General features: G+C 40.5%; 2 pseudogenes; both read right to left on the reverse strand.

Moving 5' to 3' along the window:
* Positions 1–11226: 11226 nt before the first annotated feature.
* LOC120524713 lies at positions 11227–11344 on the reverse strand (annotated as a pseudogene).
* A 1044-nt stretch (positions 11345–12388) lies between these two features.
* Positions 12389–12507, reverse strand: LOC120524741 (annotated as a pseudogene).
* Positions 12508–15676: the final 3169 nt, after the last annotated feature.

Here is a 15676-nt window from a genome sequence, read left to right on the forward strand (position 1 = left end):
ATTGACGCCATGACAAATTAGAACCGAAATGAAGGGGTTGATAGTCTACAAAAAGGGAACGGGGCTGACCGGAGGGAGATACCAGCTCTCGATCCTTCCACAGTTTCAGCAAGTTAATATGGTACACCCGTTCACTCAGTTGACGATTTGGTTGTTTAACCAAATAATCGACGAGACCTTTTCGTTCCTTAATTTCGTACGGCCCTTGCCAATGAGCCAGTAATTTAGAATGGGAAGTAGGTACGAGCACCATCACACGATCCCCTGGAATAAATTTGCGATTATAATGTCGAGCCTGCACTACTTGAGTCTTTTCCATATGTTCTTTTAGGGCTGGTTTAATTTTATTTAATCTATCACGTAACTGTGTGATATATTCCAAAATGTTGGAGGATGGAAGTGCCTCCTCTTCCCATCCTTCTTTTAGTATATCCAATAGACCTTGGGGTTGTCTTCCATATAGGAGTTCAAAAGGAGAAAACCCCATGGAAGCTTGAAGCACTTCCCGATAAGCAAAAAGTACGAGGGGAAGTAACTGATCTCAGTTCATGCCATCCTCGCTAACTACCTTGTGTAACATCTGCTGGAGTGTTTGATTGAATTGTTCTACCAATCCATCTGTTTGAGGGTGATAGACCGACGTTTTCAGATGAGAAATTTGCAGCATTCTAGCAACTTCCCTGAATGTCTCTGAAGTGAAAGGAGTTCCTTGGTCAGTTAAAACCTCTTTGGGAATCCCAACACGTGTGAATATCCCTACTAATTTCCGTGCGATATTTTTAGAATTTGCAAAGCGCAAAGGAACTGCTTCTGGAAAGCGAGTGGCATAATCAACTAATACTAATATGTATTTGTGACCACATATGGAAGGTTCAAGGGGTCCAACGAGGTCAATTCCTACTTTTTCAAATGGAACATCAATAAGGTGTAAAGGAATAAGAGGAGCATGGTCCCTCCTAGGAATCTGACGAATCTGACATTCTGGACATGATGTACAGAAACGTCTGACCTCCTCGTTTATTGCTGGCCAATAAAAGCGGAACTTAATCCGTTCCAAAGTTTTTTCGGCCCCCAAATGGGCTCTGAGTAAATGTGCATGAGCTAATTCACACACTTGACAATAAGTGTGGCACTAGCAGCAAAGTTCTAACTTCACCTTTATGTTCAGCCACTCTATATAATAAATCATTATTCAATACAAAGTAGGGCATTCATGGAATGGGATCTGTAGACATTTGTCCATTTACTGAAACAACCACATTTCTAGCAAATTTTAAGGAATCATCATTCCACTGCTCCCTTTTAAAGGGATGTTTTATCTTGTTAGAGTAATATATGTATTGCTCTACTTTCCCCTATTGTATTATTAATATGCAGCCTTAGAATGCCTAATCTCACAGACTTACCACTATTTATTAGGTATTTTATATAACTTATCCCCACCTTCCCTTCTATATCTATAACCTCAGGCAATTAGATGTAGTAAAATGACAAGCAGGAGTTAAGTTACACATAAAATAATGTACTGTATTAATATTCATAAATAATAACAAAATGCAAAGTACATTTGAATATTGGCAACCATAAAACCTGATAAAATGGTGATGTGTAATTCAGGTGGCACACAGACTTGTAGTTACTTAAAATGTCTCTAGTTAAGGCATTGTTGGTGCTCAGCTTTCATCCACATGTCTGTTCAATGCGGCTGCTGAGCTGTGCTCTTCATTGTGTTGTCTTCATTATCACAGGTTAGCAAGAAAGATGCTTCTTCATCATATGTTGGTCAGAGAGAGAGAATGTGGTTGAGCAAGCAAATTTATAGTTTTTCTGTCCAACTCCCTACAGCGAATAGGATATCATGGTAGTTGAAGGCCTCTGAGACAAGCCAATTCCAAACAGCCATACCTCAGACCAATGGGTGAAATAGAACATCTTATCTCCTGCCCCCCCAAGACCATATATTACGCTAACCTGGCTTTGTGTGGGGGATGGGAGAAAAGACTTTAGCAAAGAAATACTCATCAAACTGGTTTAAGATACATCCCCCAAATCCTGTCATAAAATTACAAAGAAAAATCGTAAAACATTGTGGGATGAACAAGAATGCCTCTCACCAAAGTATAACTAAATTACATTGCTTCGCCTAGATTACAAATAAAGACATACAAAACATTTATCAAGTTATATGCAAAATCTCACATAACAACAAGGACAAAGGAGTAAATTTAAACTGTGAAGCCAAATCATTCAGGGGATCCTGGAGTACCTTAAAAGGCGGAGTTTCAGACGAAGCATGGCCTGTGGTAGTTGATGTGCCTCCCGTAGAGCCCGACGTCCCTTCATCTCCATCATTTATACTAACAGTATCAGGGATAGGGGAGCTATTACATGGCGTGGAGACAGCTGGATTATTATTTTTATTTTCCATTACCAAACTCTCATTGATTACTGGAACAGAAATATTATTACCACTTTTAGTATATGACCAGTCCCATCCTAGTATCACCGGGTATGGTGGATTTGTCATTACTGCTACGGTTGTAGTTTTCATGACGTTTTCCACGGAGATGATACAGGATGCTGCATTGTAAAATCACGTGTCCCCGTGAATGCATCTCAAACTGATCTTATAGTTTAGCCATTGTCATTGTAAAACATAATGGCGAGCAACAATAGAAATGTTACTCCCGGAATCGAACATAGCGGTAACCTTAAAAGCATTAATTACTACTGCTCCCGTATATGGAAAAGATAAAGGATTGCCTATAGCACAGTACCTATCCTTCTTTAGAAACGAACAGTCAATCGGCTTCAGGGATGGGCATGCAGTAAATAGATGTCCTACCCCCCCACACTTGAAGCAGCGCGAGGGATAGCTTGATTTTTCTTTCTTCCGGGTAGAGACGTCAGGAGGAGATCGGTTAGGTTCATTAAGAGGTACACAAACCTGTCAGGGTGGGCGAGAGTACCGTTCTGACCCTTCGGATTTGCAGACCGCCCAATGATGCTCTACGATTTTAACTAGGTCATCCATAGATATGACCTCCTCTTTGCGGACTTGCTGGGCAACTTTGTCTGGGAGAGCGTTAATGGATGTCTCGATTTTAAGAAGTTAAGCCATACGTTGGGGACTGTTTCTATCTGGCAGCCAGCGTCCCACTTTGTCCCATACTTCGTACACTTGAGTATGGATCGATCTCTCGGGATTGAACTTCCACTCTCTCCAGTCTGTCGCCTGCTGATCCACTGAAACACCGTAGCGCTTAAATATCTCTCTTTTGAGAGTATCATAATTGGCAGCCTGCTTCTCCATTAGGTCATAATAAGCCCTCTGTGCTTCCCCCTTCAAGTAAGGCGTCAGAATGTAGGCCCATTCCAACTGCGGCCAGGCGTTACGTTTAGCGTTACGCTTGAACACCAGGAAAAAGGTTTCGACATCATCTCCTTTGGTTAAATACGTTAATAAAGATGGTACTGACCGTGACGTCTCTACCCTTACTGCTGCCCGCTGCATTGGCCTCCGACTCAGCCAAATGGGTCCTGGTATCATCCAGTTGGATCTTCACCTGTTGAAGCTCTGCAACCAAAGTGTTCAGGTCCTGTCCTTTGCTCATTCTGGAACTGTATATCCTGTGCGACTACGCCAATTGTGACGAAATTAACGTACACAAATAAATATAAAGATTTGGGGAATGGCCCCGTATATTGCTAGCAGCAAAAGATTGGTCAACCGTTGAAAAAATTCAAAACATTTGACAACTGTAGAGGATGTTAGATGAGTATTTATAAGAAAATGGCTGCCAGATAGGATTAGGGTGGAAGTGACGTCATCAAGGCTGAATCGGAAGTGATGTTATCATCAGAGACCGGAAGTGACATCATCATCATCTGTGGACCGGAAGTGACATCATCAACAGGGGACCAGAAGTGGCGTCATCATCGCAGGCCGGAAGTGGTGTCATCAGAGTTGGACCGGAAATGACGTCATCACCCGAACCCGGATTTTACGTCTGAATTGAGGAAGTGAAGGTATTGCAGGTATGTTTGGTTTATTGGTCTTCTTTGGATCTAAAATATTAGAAAGAGAGGCATCAGTACCATAAAACAACCCCCCATCTGTCGATAAATCGCTCACCTGTGGGTTTGTTAGATGTCTCCTAAGCGCACGTGTGTGACACCATCCAAACAGTTCTTACCCATTAGAGAACTGAGGATTTCATCATTTAGAACTGTTTTTACAACAGTATTTGCTGGGAACTGAGTTATTGTTGAAGGTAACTTGAAATCAAAATAGCGCATTTCAAGCGCTGAAAAGCACATTTAGTAGATAACATATGTTACAGCTTGTTTAGCACAAGGAAACTGTTGAAAACAGTATGTTTCTGTTAGAATCCTCCATTTCACATGTGATACAAGTGGTTTCAACACATAGAAGTAAAGGATCATAGAGTAACACTCAAATTTAGTTTACGCCAAAGCGTTTCAAAGTGGAAAACAGGTGAATTTGAGATGTTGAAGTGCACTTTGAAAAACACATAGGAAACCATCCAAACAGTTCTAACCCATTAGGGAACTGAAGATTTCATCATTTAGAACTGTTTTTACAACAGTCTTTTGACTTTGCACTGAGTTAAAGTTGAAGGTAACTTAATAATAATAATTAATTACATTTATATAGCACTTTTTTCAGTACTCAAAGTGCTATCCACACAGGGAGGAACCAGGAAGCGAACCCACAATCTTCCACAGTCTCCTTACTGCAAAGCGGCAGCACTACCACTTCATCACCTGTGAGGACAACTTGAATTCACAATACTGCGTTTCAAGCATTGAAAAGCACTTTCAGAAACGCATTGGGCTAAACTGAAGTTGAGTATTATTCAATGATGCTTAACTTCTATGTGTTGAAACCACTTGTATCACATGTGAAATGGAGGATTCTAACAGAAATGTACTGTTTTGAAAAGTTTCCTTGTGGTAAACAAGCTGTAACACTAGTTATCTACTGGAAGTGCTTTTTAGCGCTTGAAACTCACTATTGTGAATTCAATTTACCTTCAACTTTAACTCAGTTCCCAGCAAATACTGTTGTAAAAACAGTTCTAAATGATGAAATCCTCAGTTCCGTAATGGATAAGAACTGTTTGGATAGTTTTCTAAGTGTTTTTCAAAGTGCACTTCAACATCTCAAAATTCTATTGTTTTTCCCTTTGAAACGCATATGGCTAAACTGAAGTTGAGTGTTACTCAATAATCCTTAACTTCTATGTGTTGAAACCACTTGTATCATATGTGAAATGGAGGATTCTAACAGAAATGTACTACGTTGAAAAGTTTCCTTGTGGTAAACAAGCTGTAGCACTTGTCATCTACTGAAAGTGCTATTCAGTGCTTGAAACGCGCTATTGTAAAATAAAGTCACCTTCAACACTAACTCAGTGCAAAGTCAAAAAACTGTTGTTAAAAGAGTTCTAAATGATAAAATCCTCAGTTCCCTAATGGATAAGAACTGTTTGGATGGTTTCCTAAGTGTTTTTCAAAGTGCACTTCAACATCTCAAATTCACTTGTTTTCCCTTTGAAACACTTTGGGCTAAACTGAAGTTGAGTGTTACTCAATGATCCTTAACTTCTATGTGTTGAAACCACTTATATCACATATGAAATGGAGGATTATAAAAGAAATGCACTGTTTTGAACAGTTTCCTTGTGTTAAACAAGTTGTAACACTTCTTATCTACTGAAAGTGCTTTTCAGCGCTTGAAACGCGCTATTGTATAATCAAGTTACCTATAGCTGCGTTTTCCCAAAATTACCAAGGTTCAGCAGCTTCAACTCAAAAATGGGATTCAACAAAAGCCTGACGCGCAGAAATGATTCCACAGACAAAATATCTTCGTTTTTAAAAGTTTAGTTAAGTTTTAAAGTAAAACAGTTTACACAAAAAAGGAAAATTAAAATAGCAAAAAAGAGAAAATTAATGTTAAGAAAAGTTCAATTCTAAGCTTAATCTTGTTATATCTCAAATCGTTACTATTTACTTAACATTTCTGAAACATTTCAAAACGTTTCTGAACCGTTTTTAAACGTTTCTCGGCCATTTCTAAACGGTCTGTAAAACTGTATGCTTATCCCATTTCTAAGCTTAAAATGGGTCTATTCAAGTCCCTCTTTACTGGGACCTGTTCTAAACAAACTGAGCTTATTATCACACTGTTACTCAGTTATAGTAAGAAGGTTCTATCTTTTGCTAACTTATAGAGGGAAAAGACTATAGCATAAGCTATGACTATGAAAGACATTTATAGTCTATTCAAATTAAGCAAACATCAATATAATTTAACCCAAAATTTGAACTTTCTAAGATTGGCTCTTACATTTCCGGCCCCTAATTGGCTATGCAGGAGCAGAGACAATTACTTTACTTTAATTCAATATGAGCCAATTACTTTAATATTAACTATTCTTTTTAAATCATTAACAATAACACTGCAAACAAACATTTTAAAAATTTCATATTTCAAACATTGGCTGTTTCTTGAAGTAGGCACAGTTTATTTACGGGTCTGTCCACTGTGCTGGTTTTGGTCTGCACACAAACTCTTCTGACTGCACCTTTGGCATCTGGCCTTGTCTTGATGACTCTACCCATTACCCAGGAATTACAAGGTGTAGCTTTATCTACAATTAGAACAATGTCCCCTGGTTCAAAATTCTTCTTGGTGCAAGCAATTTTTGATGTTCTTGAAGTATTGGCAAATACTCTTTTGTCCATCTTTTCCAAAACAAATCAGCCATGTATTAAATTTGTTTCCAGCGTCTTCTTGGGTATGGTTCATTTTCTGAAATGAGTTCAGGAGGTATTTCAGGTTTTGTCTTCAATAATAACAAGTGATTGGGTGTGAGTGTTTCCAAATCATTTGGGTCATCTGATGTCTTTGTAAGGGGTCTGTTATTGAGTATTGATTCCACTCTACACATCATTGTAGGAAGGTTTTCATCGTCGAGTGTTTGTTGGTTTAGTGTTGAATTTAAAATCTTTCTTATGCTTATGATTTGTCTTTCCCACACTCCACCTTGGTGAGAGGCTGATGGTGGATTAAAAATCCATTTGATTTGTTCTTGCATCATAGCGTCACTGATTTTTAGTTGGAATGTTTTTCTTTCATTTCTTAAATGTAACAGTATGTCTTTAAACTTGAGGAACCAAGCTACTGCTTTCTTCAAGTGATGCCAATCTGAAAAGTAAGTGATTAGTTTGTTGATGGGCTCAGTTGCTTCCTCTATTCTTGTCACATTAGCTGCAAAAGTTTTAATTTCTGGACCATCTTCAAAAAGTGAATTGTTCAGCTGATCTGGTCCTTTTGGCAACTCACGTTCTGACTTCAGTAAGAAACTTGGACCATGTGACCATATGGTGCTCTTGAGAAAGTTTTCTATGCTTAGCCCTCTAGAAGCTTGATCTGCCGGATTAAGGGCAGATGTGACATACCTCCACTGTGAAGGTTGTGAATGATCTCTGATCATGGAGATTCTGTTGGCAACAAAATCTTGAATTGAGTGCTTTCATTTGAGATGTACAGTATTTTAGCACAGTGGTGCTGTCAGTCCAAAATGTAGATTCTTGTAAGGGCATTTAAAGCTCACCTTTAAGCATTTTGTCAATTTTTTATGCCACAACGGCTGCTGTCAGCTCCATTCTTGGTATCGTGACCTGCTTTAATGGTGCAACTCTTGACTTGCCCATCAGGAATGAAAAATGTTTTTTGCCCTCTTCATTGGTTAAGACAAGGTAAGTGACAGTGCCATATCCATCTTCACTAGCATCTGCAAAATGGTGCATTTGTGCTGTTTTTATGGTTCCAACCCCAGTAGGTTTGAATCATCTGTTCACTTTATAGTCTGTAAGTAACTTCAAATCATCCATCAATTTTTTCCATTTCTGAATGTGTTTGACTTCTACTTCTTCATCCCACCCAAATTTCTCTTTGCATAAGTCTCTTAGAATAAGCTTTGCTGGCAGTAAGGGAGGTGCTAGAAAACCAATTAGTGAATCCATTCTCTGGATTCACTAACACAATGTCTGACTTGTATCTCAGAATGGACAAATAGTAACTTTCTCAAGTTAAATAAAGAGAAAACTGAAATCTTAGTGATTGGCAATAATGGATACAATGAGGCTATTAGAAATAAACTGGATACATTAGGATTAAAAGTCAAGATGGAGGTAAAAAGCTTAGTGGTAATTGTTGACTGTAATCTGAGTTTTAAATCGCATATTAATCAGATCACTAGGACAGCATTTTTTCACTTAAGAAACATAGCTAAAGTTAGACCTCTTATATCACTGAAAGATGCTGAGAAATTAGTTCACGTGTTTGTTTTCAGTCGACTAGATTACTGTAACGCACTCCTCTCAGGACTACCCAAAAAAGACATAAATCGTTTGCAACTAGTGCAGAATGCAGCTGCTAGAATCCTAACTAGGAAAAGAAAATCCGAGTAGATCTCTCCAGTTTTGATGTCACTACACTGGTTACCTGTGTCATTCAGAATTGACTTTAAAATTCTGCTTATGGTTTATAAAGCCTTAAATAATCTCGCCCCATTTTATATATCGGAATGTCTGACACCTTATATTCCAAATCGTAACCTCAGATCCTTAAATGAGTATTTCCTTAGAATTCCAAGAACAAAACTTAAAAGAAGTGGTGAGGTGGCCTTCTGCTGCTATGCACCTAAAATCTGGAATAGGAATTTGCCAGGCTAATACAGTAGAGCACTTTAAAACAATGCTGAAAACACATTACTTTATACTTTTCTCATAACTTCACTTTAACTTAGTCCTGATACTCTGTATGTTCAATTCATCATAATAACTATTCATGGTGGCTCTAAAATTTGTACTGACCATACTCTCTCTTCTGTTTCTTTTTCCGGTTTCTTTGTGGTGCCGGCCTGCGCCACCACCACCTACTCAAAGCATCATGATGCTCCAACAATGATGGATGGATCAAAAGCCAGAAGTCTACGTGACCATCATCATCAAGTCCTTCCATGAGAACCCTAAATCCAAAGAGGACTGTTTCCTTTATGTTAGGTAGAATGATCAGAGGGGACTGGGCAGTCTAATGGTCTGGAATCCCTACAAATTTTATTTTTTTCTCCAGCCATCTGGAGTTTTTTTTGTTTTTTCTGTCCACCCTGGCCATCGGACCTTAGTGTTATTCTATGTTAATTAATGTTGACTTTTTCTTATTTTTCTTACTGTGCCTTTTATTTTTCTATTCTTCATTATGTAAACCACTTTGAGCTACTTTTTGTATGAAAATGTGCTATATAAATAAATGTTGTTGTTGTTGTTGTTGTTGATAAGGGCTCCTGGACTCAGTAATAATACCAGCATCCTTCAGTTTTCCCAAATGCTGTCTTACATCTTCAATGTCAGCAGGGGCAAGCCGGCGAGACCTCTCCCGGAAAGGTTTATCTTCAGTTAGCCCGATTTTGTGTTGAGAACTCTTAGCACAGCCCATATCAAATTCATGACAGGAGAAAACATCTTTCCTCTCCAGCAGCTTTCGAGTTAGTCTTTTCTTCCAATCTCCAGGGCAGAGAAGAATCACTAAAATCAAAGGAGTCCAAGGTCAACTGATTCTCAGCAGTCATCTCGCCAGGGGAGGAAATATGTGGCATAACCTCTACTGGGAAGATGTGAGCAATTGGCATACCCGCTTCAAAGTAACAGCCTGATCGGACATATTCCAAACAGTGACTGTGATCCTTCTTGAGTGTTCAACTGCAGTGTTCTGCACTTCTGGCCTCACCAATAATGCCTCAGGAAACCGTGGCTCTTCAGGATGATTCACTAGCAAAGTTTATTAGAAAATTTTCCTAAATATTTTGGAATCCCCCTAACTCTTGCCATCTCACCAGGAGACAATATGACAGGCTTTGGATGTGAGAACCACACTGTACCTTGGCTTAAATCATCAGTCTGGTCAGCTGTTATCTTCATGACCCTTTCAAATGCGTCATTCATGACGGGATGAACAACTAAAGTGTTCAGGAAATCTTTCCTAACCTTTTGCTTGCATGCTTCAATCAGTTTCTTCACCACGGATATATTTGTTCCTACTAGAATGGATGCTTCACCCTTCATTACTCGATCCGGACACACCAGCACCAGTGCATCAATGGCCTCAGTTACTCCAGTTACAGATCCTGGAAACTCGAGCCTCAAAGACAAACAACCATCATAAGGGTATTGCTGAGAACTTAAACCCCATATCTCCAAATTTCCAAGTTCCATTAAAGGTAAATGCTTAAGGTATCTCTCATAAATGGATTGATAGAGAAGCGAAATCCGTGCTACTTCATGCTGGTTAAATACTGAAAATATTGAGGGGCGCTTACAATGGAAACAATTAAGATGTGTTTCCGAGCCATACACTGAAGCCCAGGTTGACTTCTCTTGTAATTGAAAAAAAGCTTACAGCAGTCGGGGTTTCCAGGCCGTCTCCCATCGAAGTACTGGCTGAGAGCATGCGTGTTTAACTTCCGAGATCAGACAAGATCGGGTGCTTTCACACTGGTATGGCAGTAATCGAGAGCCGCATTACTTCATGCGGGTCAAATACTGAAGCTATGGAGGGGCGCTTCCAATGGAAATGATTAAGATGTGTTTCCCAGACATACACTGAAGCCCAGGTTGACTTCGCTTGTAAGGGAAATAAGCTTACAGCACTCGGGGTTCCCAGGCCATCTCCCATCCACGTATACTGGCAGAGCCAGTGCGTGTTCAACTTTCGAGTTCAGATGAGATCAAGCAAATTCTAACAGGTGTTGCCGTAAGCGAAAGCTGCGCTTCTTCATGCTGTTTAAATACTGAAGATCGGGGGAGCCCGCTTGCAATGAAAAGCATAAAGATGCATTTCCCAGCCATACACTGGTGCCCAGGTTGACTTCGCTTGTAATGGAAAAAAAGCTTACAGGACTCGATCAACCAGGTGGTCTCCCATCGAAGAAATGGCAGAGTGCATGCATGTTTGACTTCCGAGATCAGATGAGATCGGATGCTTTCACACTGGTATGGCAGTAAGTGAGAGCCAAGCAACTTCTGGCTGGTTAAATACTAAAGATCGGGTTTCACTTCCAATATAAAAAGGATAAAGATGCAGTTCCAAGCCATACACTGATGGTCAGGATGAGAGTAACAGTAATGGAAAAAAGCTTACAGCACTCGGTCTCCCAGGCGGACTCCCATTGAAGTACTGGCAGAGCACATGTGTGTTTAACTTCCGAGATCAGATGAGATCGGACGCTTTTAAACTGGTATTGCAGTAAGCGAGAGCCACACTACTTCTTGCGGGTCAAATACTGAAGCTATTGAGGGGCGCTTCCAATGGAAACTATTAAGATGTGTTTCCCAGACATACAATGAAGCCCAGGTTTATTTTGCTTGTAAGGGAAATAAGCTTACAACACTCAGGGTTCCCAGGCTGTCTCCCATCCACGTATACTGGCAGAGCCAGTGCATGTTTAACTTCCTAGTTCAGATGAGATCAAGAGAATTCTAACAGGTGTTGCCGTAAGCTAAAACTGCGCTCCTTCATGCTTTTTAAATACTGAAGATCGGGGGAGCCCGCTTGCAATGGAAAGCATAAAGATGCATTTCCCAGCCATACACTGGTGCCCAGGTTGACTTCGCTTGTAATGGAAAAAAGGCTTACAGCACTATATGTTCCCAGGCGGTCTCCCATCCACGTATACTGGCCGAGCGCATGCGTGTTTAACTTCCGAGATCAGACGCTTTCACACTGGTATGGCAGTAAGCGAGAGCCACCCAACTTCTAGCTGGTTAAATACTAAAGATCGGGTTGCGCTTCCAATAGAAAGGATAAAGATGCAATTCCATGCCATACACTGGTGGTCAGGTTGAGTGCAACAGTAATGGAAAAAAGCTTACAGCACTCGGGTTTCCCAGGCCGTCTCCCATCGAAGTACTGGCAGAGCGCATGCGTGTTTAACTTTCGAGATCATATGAGAGCGGGTGCTTTAACACTTGTATGGCAGTAAGCAAGAGCCGCGCAACTTCTTGCAGGTCAAATACTGAAGCTATTGAGGGGCGCTTCCAATGGAAACGATTAAGATGTGTTTCCCAGCCATACACAGAAGACCAGGTTGACTTCGCTTGTAAGGGTAATAAGCTTACAGCACTCGGGGTTCCCAAGCCATCTCCCTTCCACGTATACTGGCCGAGGCAGTGCGTGTTTAACTTTCGAGTTCAGATGAGATCAAGAGAATTCTAACAGGTGTTGCTTTAAGCTGAAGCTGCGCTCCTTCATGCTTTTTACTGGTGCGCAGGTTGACTTCGCTTGTAATGGAAAAAAAGCTTACAGCACTCGGGGTTCCCAGGCCGTCTCCCATCGAAGTACTGGCAGAGCGCATGCGTGTTTAACTTTCGAGATCAAATGAGATCGGGTGCTTTAACACTTGTATGGCAGTAAGCGAGAGCCGCGCTACTTCTTGCTTGTCAAAATAAAAGTCTAATGAACATTATAAGGTATAATTCGTTCAGGGATTTAAGTATCTAAAAAATATCAAATAGAACAAATAATCTGGGTCATTTACACTCCCACCAAATCATTAGTGTTTCAAATATCATAACTTCATAACCATAGGAAGAGAGAATACAAATATTTTCCTAATACAATAAATGACCAACCAACAGAAGCATAGTATGCAAGGAATGAACTAGTCATTTTCCAACAATAAGACTAGTTTTTGAACTGGCCGTTCAAGCACTGACCGCTTGATGAGATGTTCACCATTTTTGCCAGGTTTCCTGTCACCTAGACATAGCTTTACTCTCCTAACCAGTCCATCTCTGTCCATTGTAGTTTCTACGACTCTGCCCAACCTCCATTCATTTCTGGGCAAGTCTTCATCCTTCATTATGACTATATTTCCCGTCTGCAGGTTTCTCTTTGGGGTGTGCCAGCGTTGTCTGAAGGCAATGTTGGCAAAATAATCTTTCCGCCAACGGCTCCAGAACTGATCGGCCAAGTACTGTACATGGCGCCATCTCTTTCTCGCGTACATATCTTCCCTTATGAACTTGCCGGGGGGAGGAAGGGTAATGGTAGACTTCAGGGTAAGTAAGTGGTTTGGTGTCAGTGGCTCAAGACTATTGGGATCGTGTAGGTTTTCAACAGTGAGAGGACGACTGTTAACTATCATCATTGCTTCATAGAAGAATGCTCAGAGTGAAGCATCAGGTAGTGTTTTGATTTGGGAAAATGGTTCAAGGAGTTCTTTGGAATAAGTGGGCAAAAATCAGAGAGAAGAGGTCCGATACTTCAATAAAATTTACTTATTCAATTATAACATTTAAATACATATAATGCAGTAGCGATAGATTATAGAAACAAATATATGCTTACAGTAATAAAAACAAACCTTCTGCCTTCTCCGCCAACCCCTCGGCCCGCTGTACCCGCGGCAATAGTACAGCTACCTGGGATTCAGCGATTGAGGCCCGCCCTAACTCACCCGCCAAGTCCATGTGCATATTCTTAATCTCCCTTTCCTTTTCGTCTACCAAGCTGTCCAGACATCTAACTGCCGTTAGTAAAACCCACCCTCGCGTCTGCAAGCCCGTTATGGGTTCTTTTACAGACACCTGACATTTCTTAAGCGCGGCTAGTACATTTACTGGAGTTGGGGGGCGTAAACTTTGCCAATATTGTGCTAATACCTCCCCGTCTCAATTCTCTAGCGCAGTTTTCCCATACCGTTTCCTCCCAGCCGGGAAGAGGTAAATGAGCCGTGCCAGGGTTTTTATCCTTTTTCTTAGACATCTCGGATTTCCGTTGCCTCACTTAATAGTTCAATATTTTACCAGATTCCCCAAAATCCTGCAGCGACTACGCCAAAATGTTTTGATTTGGGAAAATGGTTCAAGGAGTTCTTTGGAATAAGTGGGCAAAAATCAGAGAGAAGAGGTCTGATACTTCAATAAAATTTACTTATTCAATTATAACATTTAAATACATATAATGCAGTAGCGATAGATTATAGAAACAAATATATGCTTACTGTAATAAAAACAAACTTATGCTTACAGTATATCAAAAGAAACAAACTCATGCTTACAGTATATCAAATGACACAAACTTATACTTACAGTATATCAAAAGAAACAAAGCTATCATCCTAGACCAGTAGACTGAGGGAGCCCGCATGTCAGTCTCGTCAGAGGATCAACTCGTGCCTGGTCCCAAACACCAAACAGGTGTGCACATTCCCCACGATTGAGCTTCCAAAAAAACTGAGGGCGGAACCTTCCCTTATATACTAATTACAATACAATACAATACAGTTTATTTTTGTATAGCCCAAAATCACACAGGAAGTGCCGCAATGGGCTTTAACAGGCCCTGCCTTTTGACAGCCCCCCAGCCTTGACTCTCTGAGAAGACAAGGAAAAACTCCCAATAAAAACCTTGTAGGGAAAAATGGAAGAAACCTCGGGAAAGGCAGTTCAAAGAGAGACCCCTTTCCAGGTAGGTTGGGCATGCAGTAGGTGTCAAAAGTAGGGGGTCAATACAATACAATATACACAACAGAACAATTCCTTAAGACAGCATAATAATAAAAATTTTAGAATTACGGTTTAACAGTAGATGATATGACATAATTAGGTTTGGATATTTTTAGAGTCCTGGAGACCTCATCCATCTAGCTGCATCTCCATGGACCACTAATTAGGTGTCCTTGCCCAAAAGCGGCCTACGTGGAAGCAGTGTATGCAGAAGTGATCAGTTTCAGCATACACACCCCCCTTCCACGGGACACGGCGCTATGTTTTTCTTCTACTCGGCCTTGAGACTAGTGCCTGATACCAGAAGACACAGTAATACAGTATATGTGAAAAAAGCCTCTCGAAGTGACAAACAAGTCGGCATAACCTTGGCTGTATCTTTAGAACATTCCCGGCTGTTTCTCCCAAAACATTAGTAATGCAGCTGGGTTCCGCGCTGAAGCGACCAACACCCATCTGCTCTCTTTATTTCACCTTTGCTTTTTACAGAGAAAAATCCTTCCATTACAGGTAGGTTTCCAGGTGAGAGTGCGACGCTCCCACACTCCACCAACATGACTTTTTAGAACATTAGAACAATCTAGACGAGAACAGGCCATTCAGCCCAACAAAGCTCGCCAGTCCTATCCACTTGTTTCCTTCAAGAAAACATCAAGTCGAGTTTTGTCCCTAACGTCTTACTGTCTACCACACTACTTGGTAGCTTATTCCAAGTGTCTATCGTTCTTTGTTTAAAGAAAAACTTCCTAATGTTTGTGCGAAATTTACCTTTAACAAGTTTCCAACTGTGTCCCCGTGTTCTTGATGAACTCATTTTAAAATACAAGTCTCGATCCACTGTACTAATTCCCTTCAGAATTTTAAACACTTCAATCATGTCACCTCTTAATCTTCTTTTGCTTAAACTGTAAAGGCTCAGCTCTTTTAATCTTTCCTCATAATTCAACCCCTGTAGACCTGGAATCAGCCTAGTCGCTTTTCTCTGGACCTTTTCTAGTGCTGCTATGTCCTTTTTGTAGCCTGGAGACCAAAACTGCACACAGTATTCAAGATGAGGCCTCACCAGTGCATTATA

Source organism: Polypterus senegalus, chromosome 2, assembly GCF_016835505.1.
Source record: "Polypterus senegalus isolate Bchr_013 chromosome 2, ASM1683550v1, whole genome shotgun sequence".
NCBI classification, from domain to species: Eukaryota; Metazoa; Chordata; class Cladistia; order Polypteriformes; family Polypteridae; genus Polypterus; species Polypterus senegalus.